We start from the raw sequence: 22,662 nt of genomic DNA, 5'->3' as shown, positions 1-22,662 counted from the left end.
AAAGGCAGTGGGAGAGCCAGAAGCCAGAACCTAGCGAAGCACCACACCCACTAGGAATTAGGCCAACAACAGAGCCCTACTCAAGAAAAGCCAAGGGGGGTCCAGCACAGAGAGAAACCAAAAAGCAGAATGAAGTAAACCCCCAATGCCACTGAAACCAGGGAAACCCAAAGACCAAATAAGCACAACATAGAAACCCCCCCAAACAGCACACACCACAGACAACCCGCAACCAAAACCAGGGGGCCGACTGAAGGTGGAAAAAACACACCTCCGGAGAACACCAACCACCCGTTACCAGAGACAAGCCAGACCCCAACAACACAAGCACGTAATAGCCAGTGTAGACCCCAGAACACAAGTCAGAAACCCTCTAACCAGCAAGGGCAGAGAGAAAGCTGCCGGAACCAGCCACAACCAGGCCAAAGAGGCAACAAATAGCGGCTGGGAAGCCAAGGTGGAAGCCAAGCAGCCCCCACATGCACATCTATGCTACAACCCAGTCCACACCCAGGAGAGGCAGGTGCAAAGCAGAGGTCAAGGAAAGGGGAGGGAGGCCGGCCAGGATCCCAGGCACAGGACCACTGGACCACCAGGTGGATCGAAAGACCCACACCTAAACAAGGTTCGGGTTGAACGGTCCCACGAGGGATACTGGTCCCAGAATTGCTGAGAGGGCAGATCGACCTCAGGGATGCTCAGGAACCCACCTCCTGTGTTCTTCGGAGTCCTCAGGAGCTCGGGAGATGCAAACCAGTCAGATGCTTTAGAGGTGCCTCCATTGTAGGGGAGTAACTCCTGTACTCCAAGGGAGATTCTTCAATCATCCAGCATAGTGTAGCTCATCGAAGTAGTTGGTGTCTGCTTGCAGAGTTTAGTCCAGATAAAAGCTAAAGCCCTGTAGTCAGGGTTCCTACTTTATACCCAAGGAAGGGGTCGGACAAACTCTGGGGACCCTCCTAGGGGACGGACAGGACAGCGGGGTGGTTACACCCAGGTCCTTTGTCCAGTTTCATGCCAGAACAGAAGCAAATGGCTTCTGCAACCGGCATGAACTGGACTATGCACAGGGACACCAAATATTATGTTATGCTATGTTACGTAATTTTTTAAGCGCAATGGTTACCCAAAGGTGTCCTGGCACTAGTTACCTATTCTTCAGCAAAAGTAGCATGGCAGGGTTATTTATCAAAAAGCCAAGTCTTCAAACCTCTCCTAAAGGCCTAAAGATCTGTGGCATTTCTAAGGTGAACAGGAGGGTAATTCCAGGCTTTGGCTGCCACGAAGACAAAGACAAAGCATCGGCCTCCCCACATCACCTTTTTTGAAGCTGGCACTAAACTAGCTTGGATCCTAGTGAATGAAGATTTCTTTTTGGTATGTAGCATTTAAATTGTTTTTGTAGGTAATCGGGTCCTATTCCTTGGAGTGCCTTAAATACAGTACACAGAGATTTGAAGCGCACCCATTCCTCACCGGGAGCCAATGTAATTTTGTTTATTCCTTTGGAAATTGAATCAAACTTGGGCGTGCCCGTAAGTAGCCTGGCACACACATTTAGCAACCTTTAAAGTTAAGCTTTGAAGTTTATTCATAAAACGTTCCTGAATATTCAAATATAAACCGTTAAAATAATCCAGCCTTGATAAGACCAGTGCTGTGACCACTGTTTGCCGACTGTCAGATGGTAAGAATGTTAATATTTTTTTCACAGTTTTAAGAACAGGCTGTTGAAGATGAGATTGCATTGACTTGGCTGCCAAAGTTAAGTCTATCATCTACAATTACTCCCAGGTTTTTGCACTTTTTTTCATAGGTGTAGGGAGGGAGCCCCTGGCGGACGGCCACCAATTTGGGTTCCAGAAATGTGCCCCCAGTGCAGGCTTTCAGGCACTCTCAGAGTGCACCCACCCAGCCCCAATACACTAAAGCCTGCATGGGAGGTGGTCACACCTCCCTGTGACAGGAAACCTGTTGTCCAACATTCACCTGCTTTGTGTAGCTCAGCAGCAGGAGGGCAGACTCGTGTCTGTGGCTGGCAGCATCCATTTTGTGCTGCCAAGGTTGAGAAAGCTGGTACCGGGTTGACCGGTGCCCCATAGTAGTGGTTCTACCATGGAGGAATCATACCTCCCACACCAGTTACTGGTGTGGGAGGTATGATTCCAAGGTGTTTGACGCCAAAACCAACATGTTTCTAAGCAGCCATTTTAAAGTTAGCATTTACCGTGAGGTTTTAATGCACTTAATTATATATTGTTTGGCGGGGGGCGCTAGAGGGCGCACAAGCGGAATGGCTGCCTAGGTGCGTAGCTCCCGCTCCTTGTTAGATTATCCTTCACACATCCTCTGCCACGGGGTACTAAATCGATTCAATCTTCCCTGATCTGTCGCAGGACATCATTGCCTACACTCGGTCCAAGTCCGGTGGCGCTACGAGGCTCGAGTCCGGAGTTACGAGCTGTTGATAACTGCCCGGCGATCGCTCTGGAGCTGGCGAGCATGAGCGGCCGGCTGCGGCTGTCTACGGGACTCCGGGGATGACCACGGGGGCTTAGGCCGCTGAACAGCGCGGCCGTCTGGATCCCGGGAGGACAACGCGCGGGGGCCCGGAACGGAGGTAAGCGACTGGCGCTCTCTCTCCTGCGAGGGTCCCCCCCTGCTGCTGCAGGCTCACGCCACTGGTACTATGGGGGAGCTGATTGCTGCACATCAGTGGACGCCGCGGGGCGGGACAACCCCCCGAACGTTCAGAAAACCCCCCACCCAGCTGGCGCTCTCGACTGGGCAGCGCGGACCTGTGAGCTGCCCGGAGTGATTTGGGGGGTCGAGCCTGGGCCCCCATGGCTGACGGCGCCCCTGCATGCTACTCTTGCTGTCACTACGCTCCTGCATTACCCTTGGAGTCGAGGGCGCCCCTGCTCACCGCTGCACTTCCAGGGATCACGGACGGTGTGGCCTTGCCTCTACCCAGACTGCTCTAGCCTGATCTTTCCCCTTGTGACTCTGCTGTGCAAAGGGGCCCTGGACTGCGCCTCAGCGGGGCGCGATCCCCCACGACGCCCTAGTCCAGTGGAGCTCCTCCACCCCTTGAGTCTCCTCGACTGGACCTTCTATATTGCCGCGACATAACGTGGCCGCACCTGTGGCCTGCCGGCGCAGAGTAGGGAGGCTCTGGGCCCTTTTCTGTTTGGACATTGTCGCCCCCTCGCCATCATAGCGCTTGAAGGACGCGCGGACCTGCTAGAAATCTGCATCTCCCTTGGTTGGGCCTCTGTTGACCTGCTGGTGCTTTACCCTGACCGGAGATTGTTGTGCCTTTCCTGGGAGGATTGTACTATTGCATCCCTCTGTGACAGTCTGCGGTACTAATGCGCTCCACGGCGTCAGGGAGCTGAATCCAATCGCCACCATGGTGCGGCCTGAGAACCGCCAAACAAAGCTCAGTTTCGATAGCGCAAAAAAGGACGCGAAATCGACGCAGGTGGATCCTGGGCCCAGCGTGCCGTCCCCACAGGCTGCCATACCTCCTGCTAAAGACATCGACCTGACCAACCTGATTCAGGAGATGAGACAAGGTTTCGCCACCGTTGTCGAGAAGGTTGATGGAGTCACTGATCGGCTGGACGCGCTGGTGCACAAGGTCGACCGTCACGAAGAGCGGATCGCGTCTGCGGAGCAACGTATATCCGACAACTCGGATGTCGCCTCGACTCATACGACGCAACTGACCAGGATGGATAACCTACTCAGGGTCATAGCGGCTAAAAATGAGGACTTGGAAGCCCGCAGCCGCTGGAACAACATACGAGTCACCAATGTGCCAGAATCCACAGACACCGGTAGGATGGAATTATACATTGAGAAACTGCTTAAGGGCTCGATTGGGGAGGATGCCTTCTCACCTCAATTTATCGTGGAAATGGCCCACCGTTCCCTGGCGCCTGTGCCCAAACCTGGACTTCCACCACGGCCCATCATTGCTCGGCTATTGAACTACCGGGACCGAGACACTGCCCTTAGGGCAGCCCGGTCTCAAAGATCGCTGCAGTACAATGGTATCACTTTCTCCATCTACCCGGACTTCACGCAAATGGTTCAGGAGGAGCGCCGCAAATTTCTCCCAGTAAAGAAAAAGTTGCGGGAGGCCCAGATAGACTATGCACTCCTGTACCCTGCGAAGCTTCGAGTTACACATCAGGGTAAGCAAAGGTTTTTCACCAACCCGCAGAAAGTGGAGGACTTCCTGAAATCGCTCCGGAGGGCACGCAGGGAGGACCGAGAGGCCACAGAAGTACGGGAAGATGCAGACCTGTCTCCGGCGCTACATGACGACTAACTGCCCACATATGCTGCAAAATACACCTTATCTACACTGGTTTGTACTCTCCCTACAGATCGGAGCACAGACATTGGGGGAATTGTGAAGGATGGCCCTGCACGGACTCTACACCCCTGTGGTAAAGTAAACCAAGGACCACTCTCCTGGCCCTAGTCTCCACCAAGGGCGGTACAGTACTGGAGCTAAGGACCGGGAAGTGGCTGTGCGTACTCTATGTCTTACCCCTACTGGGTGACCCCCTTTGCCTTGCTGCTGTTTCCGCTGTTGGTATTGCTAAAGTTGGAGGGGGATGGTGGGGGGGGGGGGACTGGTGGGTGGGGATGCTTGGCCACTGGCATGATTAGGATGCTGGGGTGGGTGGGGGGGTTTCCAAGAGGCATTCATCGACTAGACTTTGTGCGTATACACTATTCTGGTGTGTGCACCGGTGCTGGTGGGGCGGAGGTGGCCCTATCTCGCTGCCTTCTTTGACACTGCTGTGCTTCTTGTTGCTCTATCCATGGCTGCTTTGACTGCAAACACACCATCGACCTGCTTGTCCTGGAATGTTCGAGGGTTGAACAATGCCAAAAAATGCCGTAATGTCATTGCCTATCTTGATAGACATCATGTACAAGTTGCCATGTTGCAGGAAACACATCTGTCAACACAGGGTGGTACCGCTTTCGCGAGCAGGTGGGCTGGGAACCGCACTTTCTCCTCTTATTAAACTTATGCGAGAGGGGTTGTCATTCTCATCGCCCGTAATGTGCCATTTCAGAGATTTGTAGAGCTGTTCGACAGAGAGGGCCGTTATGCATTGTTGTGGGGCAGGATAGGCCACGACACGTACACATTTGTGGCCACATACGCACCTAATGTCGATACACCTGCATTTTTTACTACTCTATGGGGCAAGATTATGTCTGCTGGGTCACGACACGTAGTTTGGGGTGGGGATTTCAACCTGGCGCTGGTACCTCAGTTAGATAGGGCGGATGGAGTGTGTTCCTATAAGCCTAGAGCACGAGAGGCATTGGCGGGAGTTATCGAGGAGGGTGGACTATTGGATGCCTGGAGACACTTGCACCTTCATGGGAGAGAGGGAACACACTTCACTTCGCACACCGGAACATGGGCACGCTTAGATTATTTCTTGGTCACCAGGGGTATAGCTGCGGAATTGGTGCGGGTGGATCACCTGTCGAGAACATACTCTGATCACAGTCCTGTATTGCTACACTTCCGTACACCTGGGTGAGATAGCCCGCGACCGCAGTGGAGACTCCACCCTGACATCCTTCTTGACAGCCTGTTTCGCACTGAACTAGGAGAGGAGATAGCAGACTTCTTTCCTAGAAATAAGGGATCAGTGGACTCAGTCGAACACATATGGGAGGCGTTTAAGGTCACTATTAGGGGATACTGCATCTCCAAGAGCCATGGGGTGCTACGCGATATCTTACACTAGATCAGCGCGCTGGAGAAGGAGCTGCGGGCTCTGGAACTCCAAATGGTGTCTGAGACTAACCCCGAACTACATGCTGCCTTCAGAGAGACGCTATTGAGGTATGAAGAGGAGGCCGCCAGGGAAGCAAAATTCCGTGGTAAACATTGGCTAGCCCGTAAATACTGCGAGGGTGATATGCCTGGGAAAGTGCTCGCCACACTCACACAATCTCCACGAGTGCATAATATCATACTGGAAGTCCTGCTCTACCGTCAGGGACTCGGATGAGATACTACACACATTCACAGCGCACTACCACTCGTTTTACACCTCCACCACGGGGCCCGGCGCATCCTATGCTGAATACCTCAACGACGTGGCGCTGTGCTGGCTCAGCGATGGAGACAGGGCATTCCTTGCGGCGCCTTTCGAACTAGTTGAGGTCCGCGAGTCCATCATGTCCCTCAGGAATGGCAAGGCCCCGGGACTCAATGGCATACCTGCTGAGTTTTACAAAGCTCACATTGACATAATGGCCCCTGTGCTCCGTGAGGTGTTTACGGAATCCCTTTCCGACGGGGTGCTTCCCTGTTCTATGTGCGAGGTGGTGATCACCTCACTCCTAAAGCCAGATAAAGACCCCTCATCCTGCAATTCTTATCGTCCACTCTCCCTCTTAAACTGTGATGTTAAAATACTTGCAAAAGTATTGGCCCCCTGGCTGTCGCTGCTAATGACCAGACTTGTGCTGCCTGATCAATCTGGCTTTGTGGCGGGCAGGTCTACTTCCCGCAACCTTCGCACCCTTTTCTCTTTGCTCCGCACAGTTCACCCTGACACACCTGTAGCAGCCGTATTCCTCGATGCCACTAAGGCTTTCGACTCGGTCGAGTGGCCTTACCTTTTCTTGGTGCTAGCCAGTATGGGGTTCCCTAAATTGTTTATGTCTTGGGTCTGCCTACTCTGCACTCGTCCCACGGCAGGAGTACTGATTAACGGTCGCCTGTCGCAGCCTATCGCACTCACCAGAGGCACACGGCAGGGATGCCCACTCTCTCCCCTGTTGTTTGCCATAGCGGTTGAGCCTCTTGCCTGTCGCTTGCGTCAACTGCACCGAGATGGGGCAGTGCAGTGCCTACAGCGTCAAATTGATGTGTCCCTTTATGCGGATGACATGACGCTGTATGTTAAGCACCCCGAGACGCATCTCAATCCCCTACTCAGAGAATTTGTTATGTTTGGCGGGGTGTCAGGAGTCCAAAACAACTGGTCCAAGTCACAATTTTTCCCCTTAACAGATGCGGTGACTGATTTTCCTCTTGATTACTCACTGGAGTGGTGTCGGTCTGATCTCCGCTACCTGGGGATCCGCATCTCTCGTGACAAGGATGAGACATTGCGGTCCAATTACGGAGTGGCAATAACCAAATTGTCCGCCTCTGTAGACCAATGGATCACTCTGCCACTTTCCATGGCCGGAAGGGCATCGCTCATAAAAATGGTGATACTCCCCCGCTTCCTCTATCTTTTCCTCAATATACCTTATTTCCCTGGTGCTTTCTTTTTCAAGACCCTACGGATGGAGTTGCGTAGGCTCTTCTGGGGAGGCAAGAGCCCCCGGCTCAAGTAGTCCACGCTAACCCTTCCCTACGACAGGGGGGGGGTTTGATGTCCCTGATTTTGAAGCATACTACCAGTGTGCGCAGGTGCATTTCGCCTACCACTGGATGGCTCCTACCCCTTTCATGCCACACATAACGGTAGAGGACTGGATAGTACATCCGCTCCCGCTCAATGGGCTGCTGCACTGCCCTGAATCATCCATAGCCACGCCGAATACTTCGGTTTCCTGTACTTTGGATGTGTGGCGCCGTATAACCAAGAGCTTGTCTTGTCAACTACTTTACTCGCCCAAGTTGCCGCTTACTTATCACCCTTATCTCACCCTCTTGTGGGAACCAGGTTTCCGTAACCTCTGTGCTAAAATTCATATCACCTGCTGGGGTGATTTGTTCTCCGACGGTCACTTTAAATTGGCGGACCTATTCTTTGCCAAGCATGACCGCACTCCCCTCGAGCTCTTTTATTATATACGTCTACGCGCAGGGATGAGAGACATCCTACCCGAGTTTCCCGATGAGCCCGAGGTCCTGCCTCCGCTACATTTCCTATTGTGCTCGCAGGACGGGGCACATTTGGTCTCCGGCCTTTACCGCCAGCTTAGAGGGGCGGCTCCGATGCCGGAATCCAGTGCTCAGCTACGCTGGTCTGCTGAGTTTGCCACTGACATATCAGACGAGCAATGGCACCATTGCTGTGCGCTCACCTCCCGCATCTCTGCTAGTAGCAGATTGAAAATCATCCACTATAAATTCCTACAGCGGGTGTACTACACACCGGTGCGGAAACGAAGATTTGGGCTGGCGGAGGATGACCGCTGCGAGCGCTGTCGCACCGACCATGCTGACTTTCTTCATTTGGCATGGGAATGTCCCCAGGTGGCATGCTACTGGCGGCAGGTGACGGATGCTCTTGCGGAGATGGTGGGGGAGACAGTCCCCATGGATCCATTGGTGACCCTTCTTGGGTACACGCTGCAGCTTCCTAGAGATTGCAGGAAATTCATCGATACCGCGCTGCTCTTGGCCAAAAGGCGTGTCGCGTGCCGATGGGGCAGAGGCAGAGCGCCCAAATTTAAGGACTGGCTAGCGGACTTGACTTACTGCCAAGATCAACATACAACATTTGCTGAACTATTGCCCCTCTCGAGTCGTCCCAGCGACATCTGGGATCTGCTGGTGCGCTATCTGCTCGCACGATCGGACGACGGCGATCAGTCAGAAGACCAACTTGTCACGAATTAGTGCCCTGGCTCGTATTCTGGACCTAACCACAGACACCACTTAAGTACACACACTTCCTTTCGGTGCGATTCTTGCAGGGACCCCCTGTCCCCTGGCTGTGGTGTTTTTACCCACCCCCTGGGCCCCCACGCGATACTTGACATTGTAGATTTTCCCCCTTTTTTGTACATGTATACCCTATGCCATACCCGCCATATGCTACTACACCCTCTGTTAGACGACACCCCAGGGCTCTGTACACATCACTACTTCCAGCTATTGATGGTTCTAATGTTAGGACGGCTGTGCTGCGACCACAGTGTTATGCACACCTCTGCTTGCCTGGATTGCCACACCGGATCACTACCACTTATCCTATTGCGCAGACATGAATTGCCTCTTAGTTACTGCTTTGTTGGGATGTTTCGTTAACTGTTATGAACATTGAAAAAGGAAAAAAAACATTTTTCGAAAAACACTGTTCTACTGCTGCTCATCCTCAATTGCCCTGCAACACCGGTTGTGTTACTATCTTTACCCACATGTATGCAGTGCCGCCGGGCCCCCGGGATGCCAGTCACAAGGCTGTGTACTGTTCATGTCGCTCTGCTGCCGGCCTCCGGGTTGTGGGCACAAAAAGCTGTGTATTACGATTCATCTTCTACAGTAAAGCAGATTTGAACCCCCCCCAAAAAAAAAAAGTATATATTGTTTGGCTGCATCACAGACAACCCTGGATAACAGATTACGAAGGCTGCAGAGGGGCTCTGCTCATGCAGGAGCACCCTCTCACACAAAACCCAGGACCATGCCTTCAGGATTGATAAGGACTGCCATAGGGGTGACTGATAGGTTTATATGTGTAGTGATTAAAATAGATATTGGTAACCTATATCTAAGTAAGGGGTGCATGCATCTCCTTACACAGGCTGCAGTAGCAGACCTGTGGTGTCAGTTTGAATGGTCTCTCAGGGGGGCATAATACATGCTGCGGCCCCTGGGGTACCTATGCCCTGGGTACATGGTGTACCATATACTAAGGATGGATAAGGGAATCCCAGTATCAAATCTGGAGTGTACCTAAAGTACATGCAATCAATTTAGAGAAGAAAGCAGCATGACTCGGGTCCTGGATTGCAGGATCCCAGTCAGTCTAAGTCAAAAACAGTGATTTGTCAGCAAAAAGTAGGGGTAACTATAAGAAGCAGATCCTACCTTCCTACACAGGGCAAAAGCAAAAACTGGCCCACCGGTAACCAGGCACCCCAAGCATAACCTGAGCCGCCAGCCATCCCATGGCAACTGCAATGCAGGCCCAGAGGAGAGGCACAGCATGGTGAAAGGGAATAAACATGGTCCACAAGCGCGCGCCCAACCCAAGAAAAGCACTGACTCCAACCCCAACTAGCAGCCCACAAAAGTTTGGCCCGAACAGGTTTCCCTGATGCTCCAGAGCACCAGGCAACAGCCAAACTGGACCACTGGCCACCAGGCACAACAGTGGCAGCCCCAGCCCAGCCCTTGAGCAACCAGCCACCAAAGGGCGGCCGCAAGCAAGGCCAGAGAAGAAGCACAGCACAGAGGAAATGGAACACACATAGGGGCCACGCAAGCATGACTGCATTAGAGATAGAAAGTTGTTGAGTATGAACTGGTGGGGAGGTACGTATGCAAGCGTGGAGGAGTGAATAAGGGAGAAAGGGAGGAAATGCATTGATGAAGTTTGGATGAAAGGGGGAATGATATATTGTTAAGTTTGAATATAACATGAGTGGGTTGTGTAACAAGTCCCGGGAGGAGGAAAAGGATGGGAGTATGATGTTTTGGAAGGGAGAGTTAACATTGAAATGAGAGTGAGTTGACAAAATTTTAATTTAAAAGGAAGACGAGTCATGTATAGGGTCCAGCTGCTTGTTAGAGGTATAACTGGTTGTTTTTCTTAAAATATATTTTTTAATAACCTTTTTCCAAAGATTGTTCACAGTACATCTGAATGCAATTAGTGACTTCACAACGGTACATACATGCCATCAGGATGTAAACAATATGCAGATGTTGAACATATCGGAGGCATCGGTCCGTCAGTGTCTGACGCACTGTGAGCTCAGGGTTGAAACTGGGGAGGAGAAATGGGGAAACGTGTACGGGAGGCATGAGATAGAGAACCATAGCGATGGAAATGCGGGGGAGAGAAAAAGAATAAGGGAGGGGGGAGAGAGACGGAGATCGAGTCGGGGGAGCAGGATCAGGTATATTGTGCAGGACGCATCTGCAAAAGGGTGGGGGAGGGGAAGGGGAGGAGGGAAGAGAATGGAGAAATGGCGGAGGCGAGACATATACACCCTAATGGGGCGTTGATGCTGTCTGGGTCGCAGTGACCCATTGGGAAGTTCTAGGGGTATCGTGCTTACGGGCTTGCATAAACTGATGGGATAGCACAGCCCATTCCAAGGATATGAGGTGCTTACGCTGACCTTTCGCTTCATCCTCCCTGAGGGCGTCTTCTTCTGCTGTCGCCCATTTTTTCATCGCACCCACCCATGTCTCAAACGAGGGACCGGTGATCGCTCGCCACTGCATGGCTATGTTCCTTTTGGCGAGAAGCAGGGACAGAGCAGCGTATAGGACCTGTACCTTGTGTGTCTGTGGCCTACGGAAGATCGCCAGAGCAACCGCCTCCCAAGATTGCAGCCCTGTAAGGCACGTGAGGGTGCAGATGGAGTTGAGTATGTGTTATCAATATGTCTGAAGGGCCGGGCAGCTCCAGAACATGTGTTGGAAGTGTGCATCAGGGGACATAAGAACAGTGTGTCGGGGAAGAACCGTTGGAGACACGCCGGGGTCTGGTATGCTCTGTGTAAGATGTAGTACTGTATATTTTTGTACCGTGCGTTTCTCGACACTTTCTTCGGAAATTCCAGCGCTCTGTCCCACTCCCGGTCGTGCAGTTGCCGCCCAAACTCATCCTCCCAAGTGGCCCTCAGGGTGAGCAGGGGCCTGTGAGTGAGTTCTCTGATTGACTTATACAGCCATGTGACGAGGTGTCGGCCAATGCCCATGTAAAGGATAGTGTGGACTACAGGGTATGTTGCGGGCTCGCTAGTTGTAAGGTCGCTATGCATTTCCAGGTGTTCATTACTACAGTACAAAGATCAGATTCCATGTTATATACACAGTACAGTGAAACTGAATGACAAAAATGCTCCCAGTAATCATAAGGCCGCAAACGAAAACCCTTGCACCCTGGTTTGTTTCCACTCACTGGAAAGTGTTTGATTTTTCTAATTTTGGTTACAGCAAGTGTGTCTCCAAGTAAATGAAAGAGTTGCTCTATTGAAAAACATCTAGTAAATACAACCACTTATTAATTGGAGACCCCCAGATCTAAACACTCGGGAAGAATACCAAATGACGCTGCTTCCCCGCCCCCATCACTGAGACACTACTGACAGTGAGTGCACAGGTTCATATGCATGCTATATCCGCTCTACCACTCACCACTCCAAAAGAAAGATTGCCAACACCGCATTAGTGGGCTTGACTCCTGCCTTCAAAAGTAAAAATCCTGCTGAGTGGTACGCACGTGCCACAGGCGGCATGCTTTCAATTATCGCGCTCATGTAAGCACGATAATTGAAACCATGTGACAGCCTCTTGGTGTCTATTACAGGCACCAAGCGCGTAATTGACACCAATAGGCCGTGGGCGGAGCAATGCGCCCGCCTTTGGCCAATAGGGTGCAGTCTTTCATTAAAAGACGCACACTAAGGCCAATGGGGTAGCTGAAAAGGAAACACACACGCACGAGCGTTTGCGATTCCAGGTCAGCTTGAAAACCCCGTTTTTCACCTACTAGAGGTCTCGCGACCTGTGCGCGCACTGCCTAAAAACCTATGGTCCTAGACAAAGGGGTGCCCAGGTTTCCTTTTTGAGCCCTACTCTTTTTAATATGTATGTGGCCTCCTTAGCAAAACTCAGGTCATGTGGCTTTGACACCATCTCCTATGCTGATGACACGTAACTGGTCTTCACAATGGATTCAAAACTGATACTTACTAAAGTCATATTTGAGGATTGTATGTTAAAGATTGCCTCAAGGATGACTGTAAACTTTCTTCAGCTTAACATGCAAAAGACAAGATAATTTTTTTGGGGAAAGCCCATTCAGTCTTGTCTGCAGACTGGTAGCCATCTGAGTTGGGATCACCACCCACACAAAAAATATTTAGGAGTCCTCTTAAATAAAAATGTATCCATGATTCAGCACGTCAAAAGCATCTTTGAAACCTGCTTTGGTCTGATTTGCATGCACAAGAAGGTGTTTCAGTGGACCCCTCTACAGGCCAGGAAACTTTATTCCAGGCTCTAATAGTAAGACACTTCAACTATAGAAATGCCCTAATGGTTGGAATAAATGAAGGCCTTTTTGCTAGGATCCAGGTGGTGCAGAAGACAGCAGCACGCCTTATCCATCATCTGCCATTGCGTTCCCTATCAGAACCCCTTCTGCGCTCTCTCCATTGGTTACCGATAAAAAAGCATTCACTATTCAGACTTCTTTGTGTGGTCTACAAAACGGAAAGGGAACTTGATATCTGAAAAACAACCTACAGCCGTACATCTCAGTTCGCCAGCTCAGATCCAGTGATCTATTACTGCTATGCCCCAAACTCATTAATGCAACAATATAGGAGTCGCTCCTTCTCTTTCTTAGCTCCACATCACTGGAATCAGCTGCCTATGTCTATCAACCCCTGCCCTGATTTCATTCTCTTTAAAAACCTTTTGTAAACCTGGCAGTCTAATCTCTAGCCTCGATATTGTACTTCAAACTTCCCCTCGCTGATATGGCACCAAGAGATCCCCTCAGGGATGATTTGTGCAACTAACAATTAAATAAATAAGTATATAAATCAAACCCGCACAGCTTGGCTTGCCCTCATCTGTGACCCCTCAGTCGTGGCTGGAATTACTTCTGGGAGAGGAGCTGTTTCATTGGAGGGGCCTGTGACTCTTCGGGTATTGGAAGCGTGAAACCAATTCAGCACTCCTCTACACTTCACAGCAGTGCTGGTCACCAATATCACCTGAAATGTGCCACGCCACTGAGAATCAAGACAGATTTTCCTTATATGCTTTGGAGCAAGCACCCAACCCCCTGGGCTCAGGTCATGGCAGAGGTCTTACAGTAGTCAAGGATCAAGTTATCGGTGACAGGAATTCTACACAAGCTCATCAGAACCAAGGGCAATGCATCAGGCCATTTCATTGATGATTTTGAAGAACGCACTTTTGCAAGTCTTGCCTTTAAAGTTTTATTAATGTGTTCCACCGCCCCAGATGCTTCCAGCCTGTAACTATTAATACAACCTTTAGTCCACACTCAATGTTGTACTCATCACTGAGCCCTACGCTTTTTAACGTCTACATGGCCCCACTGGAGGGGGAGGTCGCACCCTTTGGAGTGAAACTCGCAACGTACGCGGATGACACCCAATTGATTGTTTCGCTCTCGCTCGCAGAAAACCATGGTGAGAAGTTTGCCGCCTGCCTTACCAACATCATGGCATGGATGGCCGACTCAAGACTCAAGCTTAATGCCTCCAAAACCGAGGTGATGTTGCTGGGAAATCTCTACACCTCCCTCCCCAAATGTATGTGGCCGGCCTGCTTAGGAGATCCTCCGACCCCGAAGGGATCCATAAAAAGTCTCGGCGTCTGGCTTGAACCGGAGCTATCGATGCACACTCAGGCGAAAAAAAACGCAGGGTGTTGCTATGGGCTGCTCCGCTCAATACGGAAAGTTATGCCCTTACTCCCACTAGACTCCAGGAAATTGCTGGTACAGGGCCTTATTCTGTCAAGACTGGATTATAACAACGCCCTTTCCCTGGCTGCACCGGAATACACCCTGAACGTGCTCCAGAGGGCACAGAATGCAGCCGCAAGACTGCTGACGAATACACCCAGAAGAACGTCAGCGAAACCGGCCTTGAAAGCGCTCCATTGGCTGCCCATAAGAGCGAGAGTGAAATTCAAAGCGCTCTGTACAGTGTTCAGAGTCCTCCAAGGCACAGGCCCTCCGATCCTCAGAGATCTGATCCGCCCTTACAAATCATCACGAACGCTCCGCTCTGGCGAGGAAAACCTGGTAGCTATCCCAAGAGCAAAAAGAGCAAGGACCGGAGGACGCCGCTTTTCAATAAATGCGGGTCAGCTATGGAACTCCCTCCCAACATCAATGAGGAAAGAACCTAGCTTGACCAGATTCCGAAAATCTCTGAAAACGTTCCTTTTCCCCCAGAATGACTTACATCTCTGGATGCGGTTCAGAGGAGGTCTGTCTGTGTGTACACGTAGCGCTGGGACGCTCAAGGGCAGCCATGCGCTTTAGAAATTCTTTTTCATTTCATTTTTCACACAGCATTTTCATGTCTACACTGTGGAAGTGCATTTCTCTCTCCAACTCCAATGTAGTTAAAAATCCAACCCTAGTCACAAGCTAACTCAGCAATAGCTTTTCTGCTGTAAGACTGTCACACGTTCTAGTTGGATAAGCTTCCATCCATCGAGAAAAGGTGCACACAACAACCAAGAGGTACCTCAATCCATTACACAAAGGCATCTCAACAAAATCCAATTGGATCGGACTGGAAGGACCTCTTGATCTGCCAATGCAGCTCAGAGAAACACATATTTATTTGTTTTCATGTGACAAACTGATGGCACACTACTTCCAAAATCACTTAAAACCTCAGATTAAATAAAGTCTTTCTGAACAGTCTCACCATTGCATCGCTTCCTATGTGAGCTGCTCAATGAATGTTCGTTTCCACTGAGTTTACCAGGTAATTCCGCAACACAGCCATACCATCAGTCGAAACTCATATGTCACCTTATGCCTTCTCACATGCTTCCCTGTGACGCGGCGGCATCTGCTGCGACTTAGATCTTCTTCTCCGGCGATGCGAGATACTTTACAAGATGCGAGCCGTGACAGGCCCTGCGGCAAGCTTCCCAGCGATGCGACGGCGACTGCGGTGACGATGAACCTCTCTACTGGTGATGCGAGTTGCTTCCACAATGATGCGAGCAGTGACAGGCCCTGCAACAATCTTCACTGTGATGCGGCGGCGTCTGCAGCGACGTCGATCCTCTTCTCCGGCGATGAGCAACGACAGGCCCTGCGACACGCTTCTCTGAGATGTGGCGGCATCTGATGCAACGTCGATCCTTCCCTCCTGCGACACGCTTCCCGGCAATGCGTAGGCATCTGCTGCGACGTCAATTCTCTTCTCCGGAGATGCGGGCGCTTCATGTTGTGAAGCAGCAGTGGCAGTTCTGCGACACACCTCTCGATCTTGAGTCACGCTTCCAGCTCCTTGCGACACACAAATCCCCCATAAAGTCCAGCACAACTGCAGGCACTTCAGGAAGACTTTTGTGGAGCTGGTGGGTAAAGTCTGTTGTCCCTGAAACTTTAGCAGGCTGCAAACTCTGTTACAAGCCATTGGAGATCCTTCACAAGTTAGAGTAAAGCACACACAGTTCTTTCTCCTTTCTTTTGCAGTCAGGCAAGCCCTGCAGGCCAATTCCCCAAGCAGCACTTCAGCTTAGGGATAGTCTCTCCTCAGATCCTTCAGGTTCCTCTCCTCAGCATAAGTTTCTTCTTGTAGTCCAAAGTGATGTAATTTCTTGGGATCAGGGGCCCAATATTTATACCCCAAAATCTTTTGTGCTCTGAGGGGAGAGGGGCCTTTGCCTAGTCCAAACCAGTTCCTGAGCACTTTGTTTACAGGAGTCCTTACTTCTATTCACTGTGCCGGGCAGAGACATCAGCTGCCCCACAGGAGGTGGAGTCAGCACAGGGGAGGGAAGGCACAGCCCTGGAGTACTTTGTTGACAGGATTCCTTCTCTTCTCTCAGTGTGCAGGGCAGAGACATAAGGCACACCACATGAGGTGGCGCCAGTATTGTATAGGGAAGACCCAGCCCTATTCAGGTCCCAGGTGCAACTCCTCCCTCCCATCTAGATGCCGATCTCTCTATTCACCACTGGGCTGCCCCAGCCTTTCTCCTGGAATCCCCCAGCCCTGTCACTCACAAACTCCAGACAGAGGAATATACAACCTAGCAGAGGCAGGCATGAAAGGATAGGCAAGAAAATACCTACTTTCCAAAAGTGGTATGTTATTTTCAAACACAGAATGTTAAAACCAACTTCATTAAAAGATGTATTTTATCATTCTGAGTTCAGGCATACTAAACTCGAATTTCTACCATGTTCTCTGAGTCAGTTAGGATTATAAAATGTAACAATTTTAACAGCCCATTCTGGCCTATGGAGAACAGGTAGCCTTCCAATAGTGAAAAACGAAAATGGCTGTAATTCACTATTAGGACAGGCCACACACACCAGGGCATGTCCTACCTTATACTTACAATGCACCCTGCCCATGGACCTACCATAGGGATGACTGGTATGAAGAAAAGGGAAGATTTAGAAACTGGCGAGTGGGTGCACTTGCCAAGTCAGCATGACAGTATCAGACTGCACACAGGCTCTGCAATGGCAGACCTTAGACACAATTATCAAGGCTGCTATTGTGGGTGGCAGAACCAGTGCTGCAGGCCCACTAGCAACGTTTGGATTACAAGCCCTGGGCACCCCTGGTGCACTACACTAAGGTCTGATAAGTAAACCAAACAGTCAATGTTGGAATCACCAATTAATACATTCATTTACAATAGGGAGCACTTGCACTGTGGCACTTCACAGCAGTGGCACTGTGCCCAAAGCACCTAATACCAGCATAAACACATGAGGCAATAGCAAAAATGGAAGGGAGACTCTTGCCAAAGGTGCCAGGTCTAATACCCATTAAAACCCATCATTAGCATGAGAGCAAGGATGGCCCTGAAGAAGAGCAAAACCGTTAAAGAGATTACGAATAAGGTCTTGAGTCGCGAGAACGCTCCATGGAATATAGGACGTCAGGAGAGAGCATGGAGAGCCCTAGAGAGGGGGCGAAAGGAGTACCCAAGAGGAGAATAAACAAGGGAGCTGGTAAAGAGGCTGTGCAGGGAAAAAAGGGGGGTGTTAGCCTCCAAGTCAATAAAGGACTTTGTGGGCAAACACTTTAAAAGAATAGATTTGTCTATGAAATCCTTGGGGGTAGGAACTGATCAGCAGAATGGGACTGGCTCAGCAGATCTTTGCGAACATATATTGGAGTCATCATTTTTGGCAAATCAATCATTTATGAGTCAAAATGATTTAATAACAGCACCACAGCTCTCCTCATTCCCGTGAGTCTTCTTCATGCAGCCACAGGAAAAAGCCACTTTAAATCCATTGAATAATAACAGCGAGGGCTCAAGATCGATTGGGGGGAAGCCTCAGATACAGCAACAACAAGACCAAAAGTGAATAGAAACAAAGATCAACCTGGTATATAGAGAACAGAAACAATAGAAGATCCAGAGCGAAACCTTTCACTGGACTTGGACATTTCAGCTACTCCTTCTTCTTCAATGTTTGACATAATGCTGATGATTCAAAGAACTTTACAGGGGTTATTAGAAGTCACAATATTAAACAATGATGCTCTGAAAACCCAAAAAATGCATTTACATAAGATTGAGGGGGACCTACAAGGAATCAGGGGCCAAATGCCAACTATGGTGAGATCGGTCCCAGAACAGCAGCCTCGGCTCACGATGGGGTTGCTGGGTCAGTAGAGCAAATGAATAATTGCCATGATGTATATATATCTAGATGCCCAATGTTAATCAGGAGATGAGGAGAACACCAATGGTATATTAAAAAAGACAAACTCTGGAAAAAAGGAAAATAGGGCTCAAAGAAACTAAGGGATAAGGGAGCTGGGCCTCACGAAACATCACAAGAAAGAGGAGCTTCCTTAAATAGTAGGAGAAAAGAGAGGAATCTAGAGAGTCCTTCAACCATGAGACAGGTGGAAATAAGGGGGAAATGGGCTCAACAAAGATTCACTCGTAAAGCAGAAAAAGAGGAGATAATGTTGGGAGAATGGGTACATTTGAAGGAGGTGAAAGAACTTTCAAAGGGTCCAGGGAGGAGTGGAAGAATTCCAAAAATAACAAAAACTCCATCTATAAAGAAAAATACAAGGGAAAAGAAAACTTGGGTTTCAAATAAATAGAATCTAGTGTTGAAAAGTGGTTATACTTTGAATCCTCTAAAGTAGAGAAGGGGAGGAAAAAGTTAAGAAAAATTGTACCCCTAAATCGTTCTCAACTTCTATTTACTTTTTCAAAATGTCCAAGCCTGAGAGAAATTGAGTCTGAAGACCTGAGGCAGGTAGGATTCATGAATAACATTTAAAGGCAAGAAACACAACTGGTAATGTAATTTAACAGCGATTAGATTAAGCATTAGCAGAAGACATCTTGGTCTTAGTCGTTATCTTGACATTTTAGCGGACTCCATTTTGTATTTATGGCAGCCATCTTGTCTGCTACATGCTGCCTCGTGTCGACCATGTGCTTTGTCCTATCTTTCTGTTCAGGGCGTTTGAAATCTGTCCGGCAACAAGTTATATTTAGCATCCCTTACTTTTGCGCATGTCTATTAGGGTCCACATCTGTTAGTGAATGGGAATGTGTTTGTTGACCCCCAAAACTGTTAGCTCCTCCCACTGATTGATTGTGCCTCTCGATATTACCTTATATGTACATAAGTTGTGCTCCTGTGTTTGTACCGCCTTCTTTTGAGCCCCTGTGCGGGTATAAATAAACCATGCTTTCTTAGCTCCTTTTGCTCCTTCTTGCAATACCGAAGGGTACTGACTGAACGTGGCACCACCTCGTGTAATAAATTTTACTTTTCTATTCCAGTTTCTGTGCCAACTTCTTCCTATTGGTCTGAGGACCTATGTGCAGAAATGGGCGAACCCCTTGCACTAGCGGGTCTGGCTGAGGCCTGATACGACAAATTGGCGCCCAACACGTGGGGCTCATCGGCGACTCAGATGCCTGAAGGAGTGGTCACGACGAAGGATTGGGATCTCGCCGCTGACGTGATCACTGCCAGAAGAGACCCGAGTCTTGGCAACCAAGGCGTTTTTCCCCTTCTTTCTGATCTGACCATCCAGGTGGCGAAGGTCCTCGACTGAGATCTCTTCTGTCGATTCGCTGTGCAGTGGCCGTTTGGGCAAATAGAGAACTTGGCAGTTGGAACTTGGACACACTATGATTGGTACGAGCGATTTTGCGGCACATACTATGGGTTTTGGATGCCCTTGTATGGTAAGGTAGTTTTAGGAACACTTACCATGGCATATTTGTATTTGGAATAGACTAGTCTAATTTGCATATTTATTTAGGACATATATGTGTTGCAACCCATATAGGCAAGCAATGTGGAGATTTTTCTTGAATGAGTCAAATTTGAACGGCGCAACATACTAAAAGTACTTTAAGTGCTACTTTGTGTATAATACTGAATATTTTGCATTATTTTTGGCATGCCTGTTTTTAGCGCACTTCGAAGGATGTGCTGCTTTTGTAATGGTACCAGACTGAGACTCGAAGAAACGCAACCGTTCCCCCAGTGGGGATGCCTAATAGGGGTATGTATGTAAAATTTGTTCTTTCTTCTATAATGTACAGCACGTTATGGCATAAATACACTCGTAATGATCCTGAATTACGTTGGCTTATGAATGGGTCATTTGATATACGAAAGATTGAGTATGTGGAGTGATGTATGTTTGAGCGGAAGTCTAGACGTGATATGTTTGAATGCATGCGTATGTTGGAGAAAGAAGTGCATGAAAGAGCGAAGCGTGAGCAAGCTTTGATTGAGAAAGAGCAGCAGAAGAATGTGTATGAGAAAGCTCTGGGGTTGAGAAAGAAAGAAGTGAAAGAGTTGAAAGAGAGAGAGGAGAAAGAACACAGATTGCAGGTATCTGGCCAATACCCTGTCTGACAACCTCTCTATCCTGTCCTTAATAAACCACAAGATGATTTTTTGTTATTAGATCGACCTCCACCTCCGTATGCCGTTCCGTCCGCTCCGTCCGAGGTGGTGAGGATTCTGATTCAGATCAACGAAAGGCGCGGGACACTCGTTCTATGTTGCCTGCTCAATGTGCGGCTGATATCAGACAAGCTGCTCGTAAAGCATTACGTAGTACTGATCCTGCCTCCGATCTCTTAGCTAGTATACAGGGGTGGCCAGAAAAAGAGCTGAAATATTTCACTGAGACGTTTGCCTCTGAAATTGTTGAGTTATTTTGAAAATTCTCTCCAGATTTAGAAACTGCTGATGTAGCAGTTGATTGTAAGAACATGCATGATGGTCTTTTTATTTTCCCTCAGGTGGCTGATATGATTAGACTTTTGGTCAAATTACGAACTGATGCTGTTCACTTAAAGGAGCAGAAAAAGACCGGAGATGAAGCTGCGCAGAAATCTCAGACCGGAGGGTCGCAGTCTTCTATCTTCGGAACAGATAAGATAATGACAGTTTACATGAAGCCCATGCGGGAAGCCGCACCCTTGTATGTTCCCCCTAAGGGAGCTGGTGTTGATAAATATTCTGATGATGCTAAAGGTTATTTTATTTATAATTGGGTGTATACTCCTTGGAATAGGGCAGATGTAATGGCGCTTAAAGCAGCATTACCCGATCCACGTAAAAATCCAGCCGCTTTCTATGAGGAAGTCGAAGGCACTATAAATTCTTGTACCATGACTCTGTGCGATATTGATTTATTTTTCGGATTAATATTACCACCGAATATGTGGAGGACCATCCGTAAAATTAATGATCGTGCTACTTTTAGCGCGGAATGGAAGGATCTAGAACAATTGGATGTGGAAAGGGAACCTGCTCAAAAGCAACATACGTTAATATTAGATCTTCCTGCAGCCATATTAACTAAGCTTAAAACAGTTATCCTCCCGAAAAAGATAGACTGCAATTTGAGACCGAGGAAAGAATCTACAGTTTTGAAAGAGACAGGTTGAGCAACCGCCCTGGGTAGTGGAAATGAAATGACGATATGACAAGGTGGGTGGATCAGCCATGCGCAGTGTAGTGACACCTGTCTTGATCTTCGGTGAAGAAACCAACGTCTACCAACGGGAGGAGAGCTCCTAAGATTATAATTTTTTTTTTGTTTTGTTTTTAGAAAGAGTTGATTTTGTTGCTAAAATGAATAAACGAAGGAAAGTCTTAGGTGTTATTGGCGTTTTTGCTGTTTTGACAATCATAGCAGTGATCACCTGGTCTGTTGAAATGATGAATCCTGCTCATGAGTTTTTTGTTGTAACTACTCCAGTCCCAGAGGAGCACTAGCATTTCACTCTTCCATATCTTGAGCAGAAACACCGTCAATCTTATCTCAATAACACATTTGTTCAGATGCTGCATCATACCCATAACGCTACGACCATCACTAACTGTTGGGAATGTGGAATAATTCCAGCGCATCAAAAGAAAGGAGAAACGCCTTTTATTCCACTTCCTTTCTCTCATAATGGCTCTTGTCGAGCCTGGTACACTCTTTTGTTTACAACTAGAAAGCCTGCAGTAGGTGGACTTCTTTTCCGTTTGAATAAGGAGTGTTATCTGGACAAAGATGGGTATCCTCAAGCTAATGGAACTAAATGGGAATGGGAGGAATACCGGCCGGACAATTTTTCTACGCCATATGTCTTCACTCACACAAGAGACATTGCCAAAAGTGAACAATTTGTGATTACTGTCACAAAGACCAAAGCAAACTTATGTATACAGAGTATTGGACGAATTCCAGTTGGAATAAGTGATTGTATTACAGTTTTGAATATAGATGGAACAAATGATAGTTCTTTCTTAGCTTCGCATAACACATATTTAGTATGTGGCAATCATGGATACCATTGACTACCAGTTGGGTGGTCAGGTGTATGTTATGAATCTTTTTTGTTACACCCTGTTTTCTTGGCACCTGCATGTTATCATCGAGATTTTAAACTGTTCAAAAATATTTCATTGAATATTAACAAGAGGACAATAA

This window comes from Lissotriton vulgaris, chromosome 8 (assembly GCF_964263255.1).
Source record: "Lissotriton vulgaris chromosome 8, aLisVul1.2, whole genome shotgun sequence".
Classification (NCBI taxonomy): domain Eukaryota; kingdom Metazoa; phylum Chordata; class Amphibia; order Caudata; family Salamandridae; genus Lissotriton; species Lissotriton vulgaris.
Note: the sequence above shows the minus strand (reverse complement) of the source record.